General features: G+C 38.5%; 1 protein-coding gene and 1 long non-coding RNA gene across 7 annotated transcripts in view; one reads left to right on the top strand and one right to left on the bottom strand.

Annotated features, from left to right (window-relative positions):
• Positions 1–12,427, bottom strand: part of TRIP12 (thyroid hormone receptor interactor 12) — a 79,890-nt gene extending 67,463 nt beyond the window's left edge. For 3 of the 6 annotated variants that reach the window (XM_065674949.1, XM_065674951.1, XM_065674952.1), the window contains exon 1: positions 12,155–12,427. The gene's annotated coding sequence lies outside the window, so the exon portion shown is untranslated. Of the gene's footprint in view, positions 1–10,728; positions 10,748–12,154 lie in introns of those variants that run through there. The other 3 variants (XM_065674953.1, XM_065674955.1, XM_065674950.1) reach the window with 2 other exon arrangements.
• Positions 12,428–12,539: 112 nt separating this feature from the next.
• Positions 12,540–17,015, top strand: LOC136012119 (uncharacterized). Its single transcript, XR_010611579.1, has 2 exons — positions 12,540–13,115; positions 16,586–17,015. It is a non-coding gene; the product is annotated as an uncharacterized LOC136012119 (long non-coding RNA).
• Positions 17,016–22,226: the final 5,211 nt, after the last annotated feature.

Below are 22,226 nucleotides of genomic sequence, written 5' to 3'. Positions count from 1 at the left end.
AGTAGACTGCACCTGTACAAGTTTATATAGACAATTTAAAACCTGACACTTTAAGCTACCGTCACCAGTGAAAGCCTTCAAATTCTGCTGAAGCAACCAGAAATTACATCAGCTTCTCCACCACAAATGATAAATCTCTGTAAGTATCAAGAACAAAGCAGCTTAGATGATAGCCAGACAGTCACAAAAATGTATTTTTAAGTTATTCCCACCTCAAAGCTGGGCCATCAACCTTCCCAGCAACACAGCAAACACACAAAAGTACATGCAACTCTAGTTTGTAGCCATAACCTGGAATCCTGTTAAGTAATGACAAACTACCTTGATTCTGGATGCACCTTAACTAAACTGAGACATTTAAATCACTACATCCTGCTATAGGTTGAGCTTCAGCTTCTAGCTGGCACAGGTCTGGATTTCCACTGGTTACTTTCTTATTTGATATTGTCAACAGAAAGACCAAACCCTTCTGAAGTAAGCTTTTTAAACAAGCTAAATAATATACATAAAGCAATGGCAGTGGCTTACAAGCCTCAACTCAGCTATGTTTCACACAAGCTACCTGAAAATCAGAGGAAATACAGTAGTTTCTCATCTTCTGTACTTGTCACACTATTTCTGAACAGCTTTCATAACTCAATGGGCACAAAACTCCAGGACCTTAAATTCCTTGACTGAGCTGCTCTAAGCTTAAGGAGCAGGTTAACATCTTTAGAACACCTTCATTTAAGAGAACTAAGTCCAGTGATCCCCACGGGAGTAATTACCTTTCATGGTATAGCTACAACATTCATGACAATACAGCTAGAGCCAGTGGTATAAAACTATACATACTTGCAAGCTTTGTTTTCTCTCCTGCTGTTAGCCTTTAGCTAGCAACTAGATATTTTGGGCTAAAAGCCTGGCATTTAAAGTACTCCAATCTGAAACAACCCAAAACCACAGTAAAGAACCACTGTCCCTCTGCGCTACAAAAAAACCAAACAATTATAAAACAAACTACTATTTAAAAAAGAGATCCCATTACTGTTGACTGCATTTCCAGGAATATGTCCTTTCCTGACAAACTAATATTAAAGACTGGTTCTTTCAAACACTTCTCACAGGACAGCCTACTCTCTTTCACCATGTCAGTAGTGCCATGAAATTATATTTGTTTACTTTATTAACTTCTGTAGATAGCTATTCTCACTGAACTGGAGTTTCACAAAAGAACACAAGTACTTTTTGATGAGGACTACTAAACTACAGCCTTCTACCCATCAGTTTCAAAGCTGTGTTACAGCAAACAAATACATCAAGAATATTTTTGTCTAAAGTACTTCTATCTTTTACACATAGCTGGACTTAAAATATACACAGATACAGTGAATGTGCAATCACAGGCCTAATGCTGAGAAAAATGGTTGGAAATTACAGTTCTGTAAGCGATAGGCACTTAGCCCCTAAACATTTGCAACACCTGAAAACAGGCAATATTAAACTTGTGGTGGAATTAACTCTTGAAATCCTCATTCAGTAAACAACAGGATATCAGTACAGGACAGCAAAACTAGACACTTGGTACTATTTCCAGGCTTACAGAAGAGAGGGCATTCATTATTTTGTTTCTGTTTTGTTAAATCCAAAGCTATTTAAACAACCAACTTCTGTTAAGTAGCATTCAGATAAAATACATCATTGTATGAGTGTAGCAGAAAGTATTTATAGTGATAAACAGACTGTTACCCATAGAAGGAAACTGAAATTTATTGTTGTTACAGCTTTATTGTTTATTACAGCCTTACTTATTTCAATATAACTACACAGGTAATACCTAAAGCCAGAGCTGTTCCCTCAAAATTCCCTTTTTCCCCCAAAACTATCAAAACTTACCAGTTACCTTTCCTCTCCTCCCTCAACATAAAAAATATGCATTCAAAATACTGAACAGTTAATTATTCTAATGAGACATTTGCAATGCTATAAAGTACAATAATACCAAGCACCATGGAAATCCTATCCCTCAGCACTCAACCCAAGTTTTACTATAAACCAAGCTTGTGAGCTGACATAAGCATTAGTAACTATGTGCTCCAGCTACAGAATAATACTGGATGGGAAGAGCACGAGGGAAGGTGGAGTGAGAGGGAGTGGAAGAGGAACCAATGCTCATGTAGATATACCATTACAGAGTAAATGAGAATTCTCCAGTGCTTTTGTACAAAAAGCATTTATCTGGAATACTCTACCCCATCACAGTTGGCCTTGGTCAAGAGAGATGAATTCCAGTTGAAAGTACGTAAGAGTGCTCTTACAGGAGGTGACTAACAAAACTTGTATTATTTAGCCTGGCAACAAAGTTATAAATGCTTTAAGTGCCAAGGATAAAATGCCAAGAAAAGTACTTCAAATAAGAGGATAGCATTGATACAGTTAGCAGGCAAAACAGTTATGACAAACTTTCAGGCTGGAAATTAGATGATCCCAAATTTCAAGAAACAACATGCTGAAAAAATCTCCCAGGAGGACTGAAGAATCTAAACACAAGTATGAGACAAAAACCAATGCATGCACGTAGTTGCTTTTTAGACAGCTGCAAGTTAGATACACCAAGGGATATACCAACAATATTAACAAAATTACAGTTTTGAAATTATAAGGTCTCTTACTAAGCTTATTCCTAGACAGTACTTTTTCACTGTACTCACAGAGAACTGACAAATAACAAGTTTTGTTCTACTAGGCCAGTCACAGAGATGAGATGCTCACGACTGAGACACTCGGGTATGGAAAGTATTTTAAATGCTCAGCTCCTAGAAAAAGCTAGTACATCCACTTTGTTCTTTTTGAAAAGGAAGTAACCAGAACACCATTCTTATTATAACACCCATTCTTTCCCAGAAGGTAAGCTCAGAGAAAACACTGCAAAGAAGCAAACCAGTACTATCTGTAGTTTGTTAAACTGTTCTTATCCTGTCCCATGGTACCTACCACTGAAACTTTACTGTGACTAAGGAAACAAAACTTGTCCCCACACATTCTGCTGAGGAGGAGGGGTGGAGGCAGAAGATAGCTCTCCTCAAAGCAAGTTATTGCAATACACAGTGAGTTCTAGGATTTAAAAATAAAAAACCACAAACCACACACCACTCTTTTGGACAGCATTATTCTATGCAGAGGTTGTTTATCCAGCTTGATCCTTCTATTGCTGTGTCACTCTGTCCATATGTTCATGTTTGATATCTCCCAAATGGGGGGGGGGGAGGGGAGGGATATGCCAGAGTTAGTACATTCGTGAAACCAAACCAGTTACTCGATTTTTATTTTTTTTTTTAAACAAATAGCTTCATGTAGAACTAGCAAACAAAATACAGGAACTCTACAAAAGTACAACACAGAAATTCTATAATTGAGTTATTAACAACTTTCAAAGATGGATTACAGAACATAGAAAGTCAAAATACTACTCCATGTTATTAGGTCAACTAATAATATCACCTGCTATCGAGTTCTGATGTACCATCTTACCAAGCGGACTTTCTAAACAGCCCAACATAACTTTGCCGAATAAAAACAACACTGAAAATCTAAAAATCTCTCAGGAAGAAACCACTTCCTAGCTGAAGGCTTATAGCTTTTAAAAGCAAATACATAAGCAATTTTGGGATGCACAGCAGCCTACTACTTGGCTTACTTCTGATTAAGTTTTTAAAATGCTCCCACACCCCTAAAAGAAAAAACATAATAAAGTGATGAATTTAACTGCATTAGTAGTACAAGTGAGATCTAAGCTGCCTTGAAATGGCAACAATGAAACAGAAGACCACAGACAGAAGCAACAATAGTTTAGAACAGGCAGTTGAAGAACAGGTTGAAGGAGTTGACAAAGTATTTCTGGTGACACTACAGCTGTTGGCAGCAGGAAGCACAGTTAGAATTTAAATGAGATCTCAATCCAATAGAGATCTCAGACAGAAACTCAGACTTCATCTGAACATTATATATAAGAGTTTTGAAAAACAGATGATAAAACTACATCACATTTTTCTACTGGCGTAAGTTACCCAACAGGAATCTGTTTAAAACCACAATAACAGTTCTTGCAGGTTTTGACTAAGTCTGTGACAGAGGAAAAAGCCTGATGCACCCAGGGAATTTACTTTACTCTAGACAACCTCTGGGAGCAATGAAGTATAGAAGTAGTGTGTTCATTGCTTTGTATTTTTAAAGTGACAGACTGAGATTACTTTGCCTGTCACTTCAGTGAAGTCTCGTAGGCAACTTTACTTTTACTTTAAGTGTGCTCTCAAAAATTAACTCATCACTACATTTGTATTTACCTCAAGTTTCCAAACACAGTTCTCAGGATCTATCTTACTTGAGTTCCTCTGCATATAGCATAGTTAAATCAAAATCTTCAATGCCCTTTCTGTTCTGACTCCAGTTGTTTTGACAGTATTTCATAAACCCCCAAACTACTAAAGACAAAAAAAAAAAAATTAAAATCTTTACCACTGTGAGCATAGTGCTCAAGAATTTAAACATTTGTGGAAGGCATTTTAGTTTGGATATAAGGAGGAAGTTCTTTACTGTAAGGATGGTGAGGCACTGGAATGGGGTGCCCAAGTTTTGAATGCTCCATCCCTGATGGTGTTCAAGGCCAGGTTGGACAGAGCCTTGGGTGACATATTTTAGTGTGAGGTGTCCCTGCCCATGGTAGGGGGGCTGGAGCTAGATGATCTTAAAAGTCCTTTCCAACCCTAACTATTCTATGATTATATGATTTAAGCAGTACTGTTTCTTCACACACTAAATTCCACAAAATCCATCTTTCCTCTTCACAGTTAACCTGAAGAACGCTCAGTTTCCACTCTCACCATGAAGTACTTAAATGTGCAGATTGAGGTGTGCAACAGTATTTCTCTTAACAATGCTTCTTCCAACTGTAGTTACAAAGCGCTGATGAACGTTTTGAGCTGAAGCCCTGTTGACAGTCAAGTATAAAACATGCTACATTCAATTGCAAGACTACAAATATGCAGCAAAACAGTATCAACTTAAAAGTTGTCATATAAGAAAATCGAAGAAAGCATATTTGCTATGTTTATTTTTGACAAAGAAACACATCTGTTCTTCTGCCAAACTTTTTGCAACTGAGTGTGGGAATGAAACTTCTTTAATGCATAATCTTATGGCATATAATGCAGGTCTTCATTTTTATTAACAGTGTTCTACTGCAAAAAGTTATCCTCTAAATAAATCAGAGAGAATAGTATCAGAGTAAGATGCAGCAACATGTACTGTTATTACATAAACACGAAAAACATTGTTGGATAGACTGCAGATCTTTTAAGCACAACTTTTTAACCCTTGGAATCCTCACTTAAAGTTTGCCAAAGTTATGCTGTTTCCATCACTGTCCAAGGTTCAGTTGAAATGGCATTTTCTCCAGAAATTCTTTTACTAACTTCAACTGAATCTGCATTTTTATGTATACCAATAGTGTTCCTGCACTTTCCAATACTTGAATTCATTTATTTTGATTACTGGTATTACCTTAAAGATATGAAACCTAGCAACAAGAGCTTCTTCTCAGGCGCTAGTCACTCAGGCTTAATTCACACAGACTATGACTGAGTGGCCTAATTCAAGTTATCAATTTCCCACCTTCCCCTAACCCTTACGATGGATGAATTCATCAAGCTATTATAGCTGAAACAACTGCAAAAGTCAAAACGCATGAAGTTTTGAAGAGAAATTACAGTTCCCAGTCACTTTATTAAAGCTGAGTATATCCTCAAAATAAAGAGGAAGAAAACACTCTCTAATGAAGGCACAGTTCCAAGTCCTCATTCAGTATACAGCCTATTAATATGCACCTTCAGTTACTTTCTTCATTAGTTCTCTTTAAATGCATAGCCACATCTCACCTGTGATCAGAGGGCTCAGTTACACTGCATACACCTTCCAGGAAGGGACACTTTCTATACTAAATAAACTAATTTCATAATGGATTTGACATTAGAAGACACAGAACATTATTAACATGGATAAGATGTCTATTTTTGGACAAGATGATTTTTTTAAGATGTGGTTAACATCATGGCTAGAAGATGACATCTACCACAGATTCATAACCCACAAAGATATAAGGTAAAAACAGCTTCTTCTCACTAACTCCAGAAGTTACAGCAAGCATTAAGGACACTAAATTAAAGTTCCCTTAAAGTTCCCTGGTAGGCCACATGTGTGCAGTTTTTCTCTTCTTTTGAAGGGGGCAGAGAGGAGAGAGAAGGGGTATGGAGAATGTTGAAGTCCACCATCACCAGTGTTACAAGGCACTGTTTACATCTTTCTTTTTTTTTGGTGCCTCATTCATATTGCTCCTAAACAAAAATAATTTAAGAGTGATCATCTGGTTTCCGTATTTATTTACCTGTACTTCCACTTTTACACATAAGCAGTCCTGGACCAAGGCAGGAGGTACAGAACAGACTTTAAGCACATAAGCCCCTGCAGTACAAAGAGATCGTTTCATCTACTCAAGAGTGGGTCAGACAAACCACAACAAGCTCATAGCAAGGCAAAGAAGGCAGAAGTTAGACATGGAGAAATATGAGGGAGAACAAGACAGCACACATGCTTTCTAAAGGCAACAATAGCGTAAGACAGGACCTAGTTATCTTGGAAAGTATGTACCAGATGAACTGTGACAGTCTGTCCCAGGCCTATTTTTCAAAATGGTTTTGCCCTTAGGAGCTACCCCTAAGTATAAAAGTAAAAATTCTTCATTGCAGTTACTGCTCTGCATTAATACCAATTGATATTAACCATGCTTTACACATACACGTCAGCCACAAATATGAAGGAGATGCACATGGCTGATATTGAGCCTAATGCCCCTTTCACTACTCAACAATCATCTGACAGTTTAACAACTTTGTCCCCAAATAACAAGTACATCAGAAAACAAACATATCTGTAGTCTTTCATTTCCACCTTTGCAACAGTCTAGCAAGTAGATGCCCTTCTTTACACTAAGTTTATTTATCTGGATGTTATGCAATAAAACAAGGCTTGTCAGTAACTAGTTACTCTGAAAGCAGATTAAACATGAAATGTATCTTTTCTACCTGATCTTAAAAAAGCCTTCTTGTTCAACAAGTACTAGGGACCTCAGCTTCCATTTTGAAACCAAATTGCTCTCTATAACTCTAGGTTCACATTCCAGGAGATGAATCAGAACCTTTCATACCTTTTAAGAAGATCAAATCTTTGCAGTTCAGCATGCACTTTATTGTGGACACCATCACAAAGCAGACCAATCCATTCAGAACAGTGAATTCCCCCAGCTTCTTGTGACAGCATTGTACTGCTACACACTGTAGAATCCTTCCAGTTTCCTCTCCACACACACTCACATACCTTTTCAGGTTTGTTGTATGTTACTTTTTTTTTTGGTGGTGGTGGTGGTACTTTTGCTTCATTTTTTTTGGGTTTTGTGTTGGGGTTTTTTTTTGTTTTTGTTTTTGTGTTGTTTTTTGGTTTTTGTTTGGTGGTGGTGTTGGTTTGGGTTTTGGTTTTTTCCTTTCTTATCACTCAAGCTGTTTTATCAGTTCAGTGATCAATGAAAAACTATTTAAGAGTAGATAAAGTCAAGTGGTGAACAGGGCCACATGACCTCCCGGGTCCTTTCTAAACCAGCTTACTCTATGAATCACAACAATGGCTTTTTTTGAGTAACTGAAGGCAACTATGGTGTGAACACCATTGCTAGTACTTCTCAAACTTATTCAGTATTGAAGTCCAGTATTAGATCATTGTGATGAACACTTCTGAAATACACCTAACTTTTTCAGTTTTCCAATATAAAAGTCTTCACTTCAAAAGTTGATTATCTACTGCTGTTATACACGGCAGTTTTCTACCATATTTGTACTGAGTATGCTCATGAGTCAAAGAAGACTGGCAACAGTCAGTATATTGCAAGACAAGCCTTACTATAAACAGTGAGAGTAAACAGATTGGTTATGTGTGCTCGAACCCTGGCTGCCAGACAGAATTGAAGGAGAATAAGACTGCATATTTACACAGTTTCTACCAACTTGATGAAAAACATTTTATCATGTGGCAGGATTAGAAGAACAACTGCTCCTCAAAACTAACCTTCACACTGAAGCAACCATCACTGGTATCTGAAAGGATGCAGTGAGAAGCTAGTTGACTTACCACTGTCTTTCACTGACTGTACACTTGATACCATGGGTAGCTAGAAATCTTTTATGTACAGAAATAAATTCACATTTTAAACTTAATCATAAAAAGACAAGACATCCTGAAACAAGCAGCTACATACAAGCTTTTGCCATGCTTGATAACCAGTAAGAAGTCTGAAAATAGGTCTGCTTCTTGAGAAACACATTATTTATATAAAATAAAGTTAATATTACTTAGTTTTGCAGTTATCAACCTCATCTTCTGCATTAAATATTTGCCATGAAAACACTCTGGAAGAAGTTTATTCATATTGCCATAAAAATGCTATGATACTATATATAGATTAAAATATTAAGAGCCATTTCAAAGTATTACTTCTTCAGAAAAAGAAAAAAAACACCTCACTGACTCAAAGGTAATCTGTTGCCCTACCAAAAATTCAGATGTACTGCTTTCTTCAGTCAGTACTGAATGGGGTAGTGACAGCTTTATGAAAAGTTTCCACTATTAAGAGTGTCAGAGTCCACAAAGTGCTTTATAGAGAATATTATTAATTTGACAGGTGATAAACAAGACACAGATGATCCAACAGGGCAATGGGAGATCCCAGAAACATTCGGATTTCAGTTTTTGACAATGTGATAGTACACCATGTTGTACAACTTCAGGATTTGATTGTACTTAGTCAAAATAATTTAGTCTCAGTGTGACAGAAGACAGACCTGTGATCAGAAGTGTTCTACATGATGCTTACTAATTAGCTTGTCAGAAAATACAGCATGGCCTATAAGATTAACACAGATAGTTCTGAGATTTGCTTACGCTGCAAATTAAGGTTAGTCAAACAATAACTTTCCTACTCATGCTTCAGTTTCATTGCTTAGGAACAAAAGGAATTCAGTCAGGTTATCCTCCTGGACTGTCTCTAAGTAACTGTACTTATCGATGCTAAGACACACAAAAATTCATCAGTTCTTTTTTCATTACATTAAAGTCAACTGCGTTACATTTTTGCTAAGCTGTTGCAGAAGGAATACAGCCTTTGTTGCCGGTAGCTTTGAGCCTTAAGTTTACAAATTATTTATTAGAACAAGTTTTGATCATAATTTTCCTGTAATGTTTACATTCTGAGTTTGAAGACAGTCAAAAAGCAATATAAAATAGGAAATAATAAAATTAAATTTGTGCATCACTCCCAATTGAGAATGACAGTTCCGATTATTCATTTACTGGGAAGATACAGGCTGTTTCCCTAATGGTCACTTTGGCCTAAAGAACTTTTGCAACACATCAAAAGACTCCATTTTCATAAGCCTCTTACTCAACAGGTCGGCACTCCTACTGAATTAGATCTGCTGTATTAGTAAGTAGTAGTGTCACACTGTGGGTGACCTACAATTTTTCTACTAACAGCTAAGACCTGGTTAGGCTTCTACCTATGGAGCCATCTGGAGACTGAAGAACATTCAAACTTAAAAGTTATCAATTCAAGCTTACTATTCCCAATTCTTTTAGACATCCTCAGAGCAAGCAGCAGGGGGGGAACCCCACACATTACCTGTATTTCTAACACAGCAACCAGATACACCGAACAGCAAAAACTAAAAATACCCTTTCATTTTAAGATCAAAACCAGCGTATATGCAGAGCCAAGCCATTCATAATCAGTTACATTTTACAAATTTAGAAGCTATTACAAATTTAAAACACATGCCTGAAAACATGAAGTATTTACTCACCAAAACACTGCTTTTAAACATCTTAGTTTAAATGCAACATTGTTAAAACTATTACCTTCAAGAACTGAAATACTAATACTTTCACAAATATATTTCATTCCTATCAATACGCTACCAAACAATAGAAAGGTACATATAGCTATTTTTTCAAATACTTCTTCCACGTTAGTTATGCATATTTTTTAAATGTAGAAAAAAAATGTTAAAACTTCAATCTTATTGAAAAACATTCAAAAACTCCCAAATCTGAGCAGAAATCAAACACCAAAAGCCAGCCCTGTACAATCAGAAGTCTAGACCTTGGAGGGGGATGAGAGAGGAAAGAGAGAACTAGAGAGACTATACCAGAGATAAACACAAGTAATCACAGCAATTCTTGCTTTTAGGGTCTTATAAATTAAGTACACCTTCAGTGACAGTTCCCTACACAAAACTTGTGAAATTAATTTAAGTGTTCAGAATTCCCCTTCTTGTTACAAAGGATGTACTTCATATTTGTCAGGTGGTAACTACTCAACTCTTCTTTCTGACTGCCTTTAAAGCACTAGGAAACTCAAATTCATAATACACACAATACATAAACTGTGGAAGTTACCCTGTTTGAGTAAAGTTTTGTGTTACTGTGTTAGAACCTCTGGATCAATATTATTTTCACTGAACAATGCAGGAATTTATAAAAAAATCTTTTGGAAAAAAATAAAAATTATTGGATTGCCACACATAATAAAAACGCCCTCAAAACAAACCACACACACTCTAAAAATGTTCCCGAGTTGCATGCCAGACTTACAGAATAAATTTAGGCCAGTACCAAGCACTCATTTCTTCCCCATGTGTAAATGCGACACAATCAGGCCTCACATGCAGGCCTCTCTCTCCAATACAGGCAGGACCTTTGTTCGATACGTCGATGTTTTTCCCCCAAAGCCCTTGACATAACTTTCCATTCTTTCCCCTATTATTTTCCGGTTCACAGTCTAGACTTTCGGACTCCCGTCCTGTGAAAACCCCTGGCTGTCGAGAAAGCCAGCGCACTCGGAAGGGGGGGGAAGGGGGAACAATAAAAAAGTTGAACAGCAGGAAGACGGGCCTACAGGTCTGGCGAAAGCCCCGGTATCGGTTTGTTTCCTAGCCCCAGAAAACCAGAGCAGTTACCAGGAGGCGGCTGGCGTCGGTACTAACGGCACCTCAAAACTTCTCGCGCTCTCCAGCCCCCCCGGTGAAGGGGGAAAGAGGAAGAGCCAGGCAGGAAAGGCAGAACCCAGCGTTTGATCAGCCTCCAAGTACGACGCATTATGCAAGCAAACGCGAGGACCAGGCAACTTGCTTTTTGACGGAAAGCAACAAAAACATCAGTTCTAAAAGGTTAACGGCGAGAACAACCCCTTTCGTGGGCAGCCGACACTGTAACTCCGACCCCACAGGCGCCTCCATTCTCTTCCCACCTTCTTCCTCCGCCCCCCCACCACCACCACCAAAAGCTTGTGAAATATGGACGTCGGCCGATTATTTAGCATTTTTATCTAGCTGGGCAGGGGGGAAGGAAAGAGGAGTTGCTATTTATTTTTCTTCCTTTAAGATATTCGATATCTCCTTCGCAAAAAGAGAAAAAAAAACCCAAAAAAATTAAATAATAAAGAGCCATTAGGGAAAAGGGGGCCAAGCGGAGTAAGGGAGAGAAAAGACAGGGAAGGGCATACAAATCGGTATGGCAGTGTCAACATCGACACTGCCCTTTTGTATCAGCAGCTACACAGGGCCTAGAGCGGGGAGGCCGCACTCCCCCCACCGCCGGGAAGCCCAAGCGAGGCGAGGCGATGCGGTGCGCAGCAGCTCTGCCCGGCGCCTAGGGAAACGGGATGTCCCTCGAACGGGCCCCGGTGACTGCCTGGCCATTTTGTCAGCACCGTTTCCACCCCTTCCCTCCTCCGCGAAAGCCCCCTCCCCTCGCCCCATTACACACCCCAGGCCCCACACACACACACACACTCACCAGCACGGCGCCGTGTCGTCCCCGTCTCCCCCCCACCCCCCCCCCAACCCGCAACAATGCTCCGGGATGGCGCTACTCCCCTCCCCCTGCCCCGGGCCGCCGGGAAGGGCAGCTCGTCTAATGCCGGGGATGACACAACAGGCCCAGCCCAGAGACTGCCGAGGAACCCACCACCACACCACCCCCACAACGCCCCCCGAAAGAGCAGACGGGCCCCGGGTACCTAGTTTGTCCCGATACGGCCTCCGCAGACTCGCCGTGCCGTGCCTCCCCTCCTCCCGGTAGCAACCGCCTCTCTTCCCTTCAATTATCAGCTGAAGCCGAAGCACCGAGCAGCGCCGCCTCCGCCGCCGAACCCCTTCCAACGGCGCGAGGGGGAGGCTAGGGGACTACTTTTTCCCGGCGCTGGAGCCCCACCGGGGCCCGAGAGCCCTCCGATCCGGCGGGCGGCCCAACCCCAGCTGCCGCCCCCCGCGTAGCCCCCGCTGCTGCCGCGTGCGAACCCCGATCCCTGCGTCCGGCAGGGCCGGTGCTCAGCGGTCAGTATCCCTCCGCCGGGGTCGTCACCCCTGGGTCCGCGCGTGTGCCTCCCCCCGGGTGTGGGCGGGGGGCGCGGGTGGAGGGCGGAGCCGGCGGCGGAGCGAGGCTCTACCGGTGTCGAGGCCGAAGACCCTGCCAGGCCACCGCGATACTACCGGCCCTGCGCCTTTAAGAGGGGGCTGGGCTCCCGGTGACCCCGCGTGATGTCCGCCTCTTCCTGGTTGCTATAGATACCGCTTTCCAGCGTCCCAAAATGGCGTCGATGCTAAAAGAGGAAGTGCTCGGGACGCGCGGACAGGCCCCAGTTCTCTCATCAAGTCCTTCGTCCTCTGTATTGGGCTGGTGGGGAGCGTTCTCTGTCCCACCGGCCTTCTCACCTTGTGGTTGTCGCTTCTTCTCTACCTGGGAGGGAAGGAAGTTGGGTCCTGTCGCCGGCTCCTGAGGCAGTAGTGGCTTTAGTAAGGCCCTGTTCTTGGGGCAGGACTGGTGAGGAGCGAAGGGGCTCGTAGCGCCATGCTGGGGGAAGGCGGGGTCGCTTCTTAATGCCACCAGGTAGCGACCCGGGGGGCGTCATCAGTGAGTGCTGCTAGTTTGGCCTATCCAGGACTGAGAACGCCTTGTTGCTTCCTTGTGATGCGGTGTTGGTAAGTACCTGGGGAACAGTAAGGGCCTGCTACCGGAAAGGTTGTTTCCTAGCATAGGTGAAAGTGTGTGTGGGCTAGGAGGTTCTCTGTGTGTACGATTCCTACCTAGAGTATCCTAAGCCAGTGGGAAGGGGCTCTCGGTGAGGACCAGAGGAAGGGGAGGGGAGGAAGATCCTTCAAAATGGTGAGTTTGTAGTCTTGCAGAGAAGTATATGTACATCTGTGATTTTGTAACTTTAATGTAAATTTAAGTCTAGTCTCAGAAATACCTTGCAAATAAATGAGGTACTAACATTTAAAGTAAACCTAAGTAACATGCTTAATTAACAACGCAGTATTTCTCCTAAGGAAAGACAAGTTTAGCTGCACTTTCAGAGTAACTAGACTTAAGGCAAGGGGAAACAATAGCCAAACATCTCATTCAAGAAAAATAATATTAAACTGCCTAACTGGAAATGGGAATACTGTGTATATCTTCCATATGGTTCCTGAAGATGTTTAAGTGACCTGCCTTTTGCCTATGTAAATGACTGGTTTTCTAGTCAGTGAAAGAAACATCTTGAAAGAAAGAGGAATTTTTTTTTTAAATATTTTGCAAAATTGCTATATGGAATATTTGACAGTAGATGAATAAGTTTTAACAAATCTGATTATGAGTTATGAAATAATAATGAAAATCTTCTATCATTTTTATTTCAACCTATTTTTGACTGGGTTGACTTTGTATGTGTAAGATACAAAATTAAAAGAAATTTCTAATAAAGTTTTTAAAATGTCTCACTGGAACAAAAAAAAAAAAGTCTGCATTTTGAAACTAGAGGAAAGGTTTGGTTTTGTTTTCCAAGAGTAAACCAAAATAGTGAAGATCTTTTCTTCTAGGGGTGGAAGAATTGTCAAGTTTGTAATTGAGAAATTAGAGGGAGGGAGAGCTGATAAACTGAAGTTCAGCTGCAGTTCTGAATGATCTGTGCTCTGTGTGTTATATGCTTCTTTTGTCTGCCTGGTGCCAAGATTTACTTTTTAAATCACCAGTTCCCGAAGGTGTTTTGGTTTCATTTTTCCTTAGAATTATTTTTTTAAGGTAGAACCGAGTTCCACCGAAGCTGAGAGTAATTACAGTGCTGCACAGTAGCTGAGAAATACATGCTTTTCTGTAGCTGAAGTCTTGTAATGGGCCTGTCCCACTGACCTTATGGGAATCATGCAATGATTGTTCATGGAATATGTAATTGTTACATGGGGTTTTACCACTCATTTTTGCACCCAAATAATAAAAATAAGATGCTTCTTTTTATTATCTTCAGATTTTTAGTTCTTGTATCAGTTTCATGTCAAACACTTAAGATATCTATTTCTGGTTTAGTTTTCAGCTGCCCAAATACGTCCTTAAAGCAAACTGAATAACATAAACTGTGCAAAAGCTTTGTAACTGTCACTGGAAGTAAGTTAAAACTATTTGTAAATGTTTATTGTACATTACTAGGAAGTTGGTGTCATGGAAAAAGATATGGTTTTAATTATTTGAAAAACTTTGTTTTGATTTTATGATGGTAAGATCATTTGAGTATGATGTGGTGAGCGTATGTATTTGTATATATCACTGTCTCTTTTGAAGCTGATGTATCCGATTCCAGCAAAACTTTCCACTTCAATCACATTTAAATTCACTATTGCTGAAAACAGCTAACTTCACTTAAATAAGCTTTGCAGTTTTAACTGCTGTACATGTAAAACTTCTGAGTGCTAGTTAGCCTTTCTGCAGGTTATGGAATCTCCTGAGATATCAAAAATAGTAACTGAAGGTATATGTATCACTGACGTGCCAAGTTATGTATCATGTAAAATAAATTTAGCCATACTGTGTTAGCATCTAGGAGGCCCAGTTGTTGATTCATGTTCCTAGTATGCTAGTTTGCAGTCTCCTAATAAAGTCATTGCCTGGGAGACCTTAGTCTAAGCCTCCAAACATGCATGTAGTTACATGAATGCTGAAATTTGCTACTTTGAATAGTCCTGTTCTTCGAAGTCTGTGGTTTCAAAACAGTCCATTGTTTTTCTTTAAAAACAGAAAGGGAATTAGTGGCTGCATGTTGGATTTGTATGAATGCTCCCATATTTCTGTGGCTGTTGCTTACTTTGAATGGTCTGCTTGGGCTTTACAGGAGCAGTATTCAACTCCTTCAGGATCAATTTATGGGGCATGTCTTACTCATTTCCAGAGTATGTGTGCTTGTGGTCATAGCTAGGATTTCCAGTTATCAGCTGACTATTGAGTCAAACTGTCATAGAACCAGAAATCCTGTACAAATACAGGTCTTAAGACTGTGTTAGGGCAAGAAATTTCGTTGGACAAGGAGGCCATATCTAGGGGACAAAAGCAAGTCCATGGCAGCAGGCTTTGTGTTCAAACAAGTCACATGAAATGTCTGTGGCATTTGTTTAGCTTTTTCCCCTGGGTACTAGGGAACTGGCATCTATCTTCCATCATGTAGCCTGATAAGTTAGCGGTGTTGTCCAGAAAGTGTTTCAAAGTCTGATACTGCCTCAAGATCAGTACAGTAGGCCCAAGCTATTGTATATCATACAACTAAAAATAAATTAATTGGAATTGCCAAAAAGTGAAAGAAGGGACATTTCTAAGAGCAGAGTTAAGCATACACTAGGAAGTTTGAAGCTAACTATGTCTCAAAGAGGACAAGACAGAAAAAAAGAATATCTACAGTGTGATTACACAGGAGCACATATACTCGGCTGTAAACATGTGAATTATTTTATTACTGCATTAATGAATTGGAAAACGTTTATTGCTTTCAGTATTGTCAATTGTGATAATAGCAAGGTGTACTTAAGCATGTTTGCTCGTGTTTGACTTGAATCTACAGAAATCAGGACACCTGGAAAAAGGAAGCAGGGCCTGCTGTGGGCAAGCAAGTTATTGAAAGGAGACAAAAGCAGAAGCTGTTTTGAGCATTTCTAACCAACCAAATACAACGGGGCCAGAGGGAAAGTGTGGAACACTTAGAAAGACACTCACTTCTCTGTGTGGGTGTATTTGTGTCCAAAATGGGACAGGGAGACCCTGATGGTCACTTCCTGTTTTGCAGGGAAGGACAGTTTCCATCCCAGCTACAAATTCAATTGCCATTATATTTCAAAGTTAGAGCCATTAACAGGGCTCCATAAACAATGGTGTTGACTACTCAGTAGTGAACATGCAATTCCTTTGAAAAGTTAGGGAGGGAAGATTAACAACTATTTCCTACGTAAGCTACTTCAAGAAGGAAGCATAAGCAGAATGTGAGAGCTGTGTAACTCATTGCAAATGACTCCTCTAAAAGTAGAGATACAGATGCATAACTGAATATTCACAGAATACAGTTCAACCAGTTGGATTGTGTAGAAGGCGAGATCTTCTGAACCATCAGTGATTATCTTTCTTTTTTTTTTTTTTTTTTTTTTTTTTTCCCCAGGAGCTATTTTAAGACTGCAGTCAGAACTTCACAAACACAGGGAAACTATCCCACATATTTCCCCTGTGTGGGCATTTACCAGTCCCACTGCAGAAATATAAGACTGAAAGAGATGACTTCAGGTCATCAGGGTCTAGTCCCTGCTGTTTCTTCCTGCCACATAATAGATCTTCATATCATATATGGGACGATGTCTTTCAAAGGTAGTGAGGCTTTTTTTAACGTGCTACTTAATGCAGAACAACTGCTCCAGATCATCATTTCTCTGATGGTTAGAAATGCAGTTATACAGACTAATTTACAGCTTATTTTGTGTGTGGATATCTTGTAGCTTGAATACTGCCTTCTGTGTATGTAACAATCTTGTATATGTTTGTATATGCATGTAGGTATAAAATGTTACATATTTAATAAATATGCCCTCTTGATAGAGTTTGTTCTGTTTTTTCTGTCTCCACTTGAGAAACGGAGTCTCTGCTTCCTGGTCACTTTAGTATCTTTCTTGCTGCATTTCATCCTATTAGAATCTTTGTTCTTCATAATAATAAGTGCCATGTGCTATTGTTACTGCCTTGCACCTCCTGGAAAATTGTGTGATTTATATTTTAGGATTATATTTAACTGTTTCTACCAAAATCACATTAGTGAACTTGATCACCCTCTGGTAAGTTACTATTCCAATGTCTTTGTCCTCTTCTGTCAGCTTTCAATTTGTAACTTTTTGGTTTATGACAGAAATTATTTCTAAATTAATTACTTGGCCCTTTGTACTTTTCAATTTCTCTTTTTTCCTTTTTCAATTTTTCTTTCTTTTTTCAACTTTTTTCTTTTTTCAATTTCTTTTTTTTTCTCTCTCTCCAGGAGTGCTTTGAGTTGTTATAAAGGAGAAGTTAGTGTACATGTCAGGATAATCATACCAAGTAGAAAAACATGCTTGCCATAAAATGTTTGCTAGGAATCCTGTTAAAATTCATGGAAACAGTGGATAGTATTGTTTTGTGTGACTGCATCTAATATTACATAGAATGGGAACATTTTGTGTTTCAAGACTGACATCAAGTATGGCAACTTGTTTAACATAAGCATTTACTTTTCTCTGTACATGTTTTTCAAGCACTCTTGAAATACTAAATTAGTGTCTGATATGCCAGGTATAATTTGGCAAGCTTTGTCACAGCAGCAGTAGACATTGTCTGTTTGTACAAATTAAGCAATAAATCATATGGCTTCCAACAGTAAATATAAGATTACTTGAGATAGCCACACAAATAACCTTGCAAAATATTTTTTTTTATAAATTGTGTAGCAAACAATAAGTACAGGTTTTGAAAAGTACCAGGGGGGAATCTAGATGGCGGGGTAGTGTAGAAAAGGACAGTTGCTCATTTTGGTCAAACAAGGAATATAGACACACACCACCACCCACCCAAAAAAGAAGGTCTGGTGCTTAATCTGGGTATAGGATAGGCTGATACCTAGAAAGAGGAGGCTGGTAACAAAAGAATATAATGGGAAAATGATCTACTCAACGTGTAATTAATACTAGCATCTGTCACCATTTAATGAATGCTGCACTAATCAGAGGATTTTGTCATGCTAGTAAAATGTTTAGCTACTTATCTGTAAAAAGCAGGCATTATATGTATACAAAACTCATGCTGTTCTGTGCAATATTCCACGTATGATCTGTTCATATAACAGGACAACTGAATTTTATCAAATACATAACTGCAGAATTGCATGTTTAGTCAGAGATTGGCAACTAGATCCTCTTAACAAATATAACAGGACGTCTAGATGAACAAATAGTGTAACTAGGCAAACAGTTCTGATGACTGTTCTTGTTCTTTACACATCATTGTTCCTATTGTTTAGTGTACACTTCTACATCTTCAATCAATTTGTGAATAAATCAGTTTATACTGGTTACAGGGTATTATTTTGAATACTGAGAACTACAGTATTTTCTTAAAAGAACCTGTAGTTTGTTTTAATTGTTTTAATTTCAAAAATAAATTAATTAAAGATTAAAAAAAGGCAAACCCACCTTTCCAATAAACTACCAAATTCCATGTCAGAACACTATAAACCCTAAATTTAAAAAAAAAAAAAAAACCAAACGAACAAACAACAAAACGAGCTTAGCAGTTTCAATAAAATTTCAGTCTTAGGAGACATTAATAAGTTACTGTTTTATTGTTTGTGAGCTGGTTGGTTTTCAGTCGTGAGTACCTTCAGGTTCTACTGAAACCTGCAAGGATAATTACTCCATTTTGAAAAATGGTATTATACATTTAACTAAGTGTTGCCTTTGTATCTTAGGCTTGTTTTCAAGTCTTAATAATGACACTTGATATATAACCTATTTGATTGACAGAAGATGCCATTTGAAGTACTTATGCCAGATGGATGGGGGGAGGGGAAATTAACAGATATTATAGTAATTAAGCTGAAATTAACTTCATGTTTTAAGAAACAATTTTTTGCAACATAAGTCTGATTTTAAGTAAAGATCTGTGGGAGATGAACCTTTTCCAAAGTCATACACTTTTATTTCTATTTGAAACCTGAAGGATGCCGTAACAGTTATTGCCTAGCTGGACCAATTCTTTTCAGGTCTCTTCTTTGACATGTCAAAAAGTTTGAGTTCTGAACAAACAAGAATGTAGAAATTTCACTAGCAGCGGTTTAAAAATGATAGTTTTGTTGTGAGCTATTTGTATAAAGGACTTTTAATTGCATAAAACTAGCAACTTTTTGTTGTCTTAAATTAATACCATTTTAAGCATAGTTTGATCACTTCAGGAGAAGGAAGCCCTTTTGTTCCAGCTCAAGAAATTATCTATGCTGAAAAAGTGTATTTCCAAAATAACTGAACACTTTCATGGTAATGATATCACACAGTATTAAGCAATTATTATTATGAGAATGTTTGTTAAGCCTAAAATATACAGAGAAATCTCCTTTGCTTTTTTGCTGTCTTTAGTCCAGATATATAAGTAAACAGTAGGCATGCTTGGAAAATGGGAACAGTTTCTCTGGGGAAATAATGCTGTGTTGGAAAAACATGAATATTATTGTCAAGTGTTTCTGTGCAAAGCTAAAATATGTTGGTTTAGCAATGTTGTGATACTGTGTTATAGTTTGGATGTGTGATAGGGTATCTCACTTCTTCCATAATGCACCACCGCTGGATGTATGCAGTTGCTAGATCTTATTTATACAAAAGGTTTTGGGGAAGATTTGGGAATTATTTGGTCATGCTGCAGTATTGAAGTTGTAATCCAGAACAAGAACCCAACTGACAGAGGAAAATTTGGACTTTTAAAAACTGAAGTACAATTTTTTATGTGTTGTAGTAGCAATGCTGGCATTTCAGGGCTTTCATTATTGGTGGATCAAGGTTTCCCTACAGAAGACATCAGATAAAGCAATGTAAATGGTTGGGTTTTTTCTTCCCCAAAGAATTCTCTTGGGTGCTGGGTTGCTGGGTTGTTTGGTTTTTTTTCCTTATGAACATTACTAGGTGCTTAACCCTGTGAAACATTTGCTTATGAATTTGAATTTAGGGATACAATTTATATAGATCCCTTAAGTGGTTATTACTTGTGAGGTTCAGTACATACAGGCTTACAAATTTGATTTTTCAATAGTGGTTGAGCTGTTACTTAAAGATGCAATGGAGTATTTTCATATCAATTTCAACTGAGGTATGTTAAAGATAATAATTTTAGGTAAGTCTCTGTTACCATTATTTGCTATTATTTCTGTATCACTGGTAACCTACAGGTAATTTTTTTCATTTGTTTAGGCTGGTTTTTGTTCTCTTATAACTAGTCTTTAGTATACATACAGCAGTATCATGCTGAATTGTGATGTTTAATCTCCCATTTTAAGTTTTATGGATGGCTTTATTATTTGTGGCTTTCTTCAAAGGTGTCATGCTCAATCTAGTTCTGCATGGCAAGAATGATTTTCAAGTCATGAAGGTGTAATAGTTTATCAAGGTAAGCAATCACCACTATCTTCTGCTTAATGAAGTAGATGTTTTGTACTATACCTGAGTATGTTCATTATTGTCATAGAAAGATTTAGTTATAATCTCTACTTACTTTAGGTAGTACATCCCTTATCTCTGTTGCTCTTTGTCTTGGGAAACCTCAGGAATAATTCCACTTATGTGTTACCAAAACTGTCTTGTGTCTTGTTTCCATTCTTCCTGCTTCAATTTAGGAAAATAATTACGCCATGTTTTCTGTTGCCTTTATTAACCAAGAGCAATTTTCCTTATTTCATTTTTGACATACCCAGCAGCATTTATTGTGAGGAACCACCAGATATATTTACTTGACTAGGTGTACTATGTATTTCTACTTTGTTCATTTATCAAAAATCAATTATGTGCACTCAGTAATGTGTTCAAGAGAAGGAAAAAGGAAAGAAAGGTAGAAGGCAAAACTAAATAGGGATCAGGATTTTTATATCAAGGTGTGCTAGACTATGAAATGTCTTATCTAAAGATGTTCCAGTGTAATTTAAAATTTGTTTTTAAAAAACTTGCTAAAGCTGCTCTAAACTGTTCTATGGATACTTATTATAAAGATTTACTTGATTTTGATAGGGTATAAACTACATCAATTTGTGTTAAACTGAAATAAGTGTAAATTAAACCAAAGTAAAAGTGCCTGCAGCTTTTGGAAGGACTTCACTAAGTTAGATTAAAATTGCGCACTTGGGTGCAACCAGTGTAAATGTCATTTGTTGGATGAAACATGAATTAGACAGATTATCTGGAGAAGTGTAGTAACTAGAAGAAAGAATGCTACTGCACAGTAAAATGAGAAAAATCACTTGTCAAAAAAGGCAAAATGATAGAAGCAGAAGCCCAGGAGAGTGTCTGAGACTGGAGTTCTAAATAACATAATAGGATGATGGTGAACAATAGAGTGAAAGGAATGACAGCAGATGGGGATTGTAGGCAAGAGAAGCTGTGTGACTGGAAAGCATCAAAAGAGCAGGCAGATACTTGTGATGGAAAATGCAGTGTATGTTTTTAATATACATGCACATCAAATTATCCTGACAGCTGATAATGGAAGGATAGATAGCATTTGCTAAGTTGGTGCTGCAGCTGAATTGTGCGGTTGTTCCCTCCTGTGCAGTTTACAATGAGACCGAAACCTGCAGGTAATGAGTGTTAAGTTTAATGTAAAACAAGTAATTAAAGTTGGACTGGAACAAACAATATTTGAAGAAACAGAAAGGAAAAAGTCTTTTCAGAGAGCATGTTACCTGTAGTACTGAGTTGATAACTGATTAAAGGCATACTTGTTACCATGGCTTTTTCTGGAAACTGGTGAGATGAGTAGAAATCGAGTATATCTGAATGCCTGCAGAATGTGATGGATTCTTTAGTATTCCTGTAATTTCATCAGGTAGAATTAAAGCTCTAAATACGGCAAGGGAATTTAGAAAAGCGCACTGAGATTATTAGTCTGTTTTTTAAAAGTGTGATGAGGTTTAGGGCCCAGTGCCATAGATGTTTTTTTTAAATTTAGAGTAAGAGATGGACGTGAGCTGACCACAAAAGAATATAGGAAAACAGTTTTCAACTGGTGTTAGATTAGACTGGTTGCAGATA

This window comes from Lathamus discolor, chromosome 3 (assembly GCF_037157495.1).
Source record: "Lathamus discolor isolate bLatDis1 chromosome 3, bLatDis1.hap1, whole genome shotgun sequence".
Taxonomy (NCBI): Eukaryota; Metazoa; Chordata; class Aves; order Psittaciformes; family Psittacidae; genus Lathamus; species Lathamus discolor.
The sequence above is the reverse complement of the archived record's forward strand: the minus strand, read 5'-3'. Positions and strand labels throughout refer to the sequence as shown.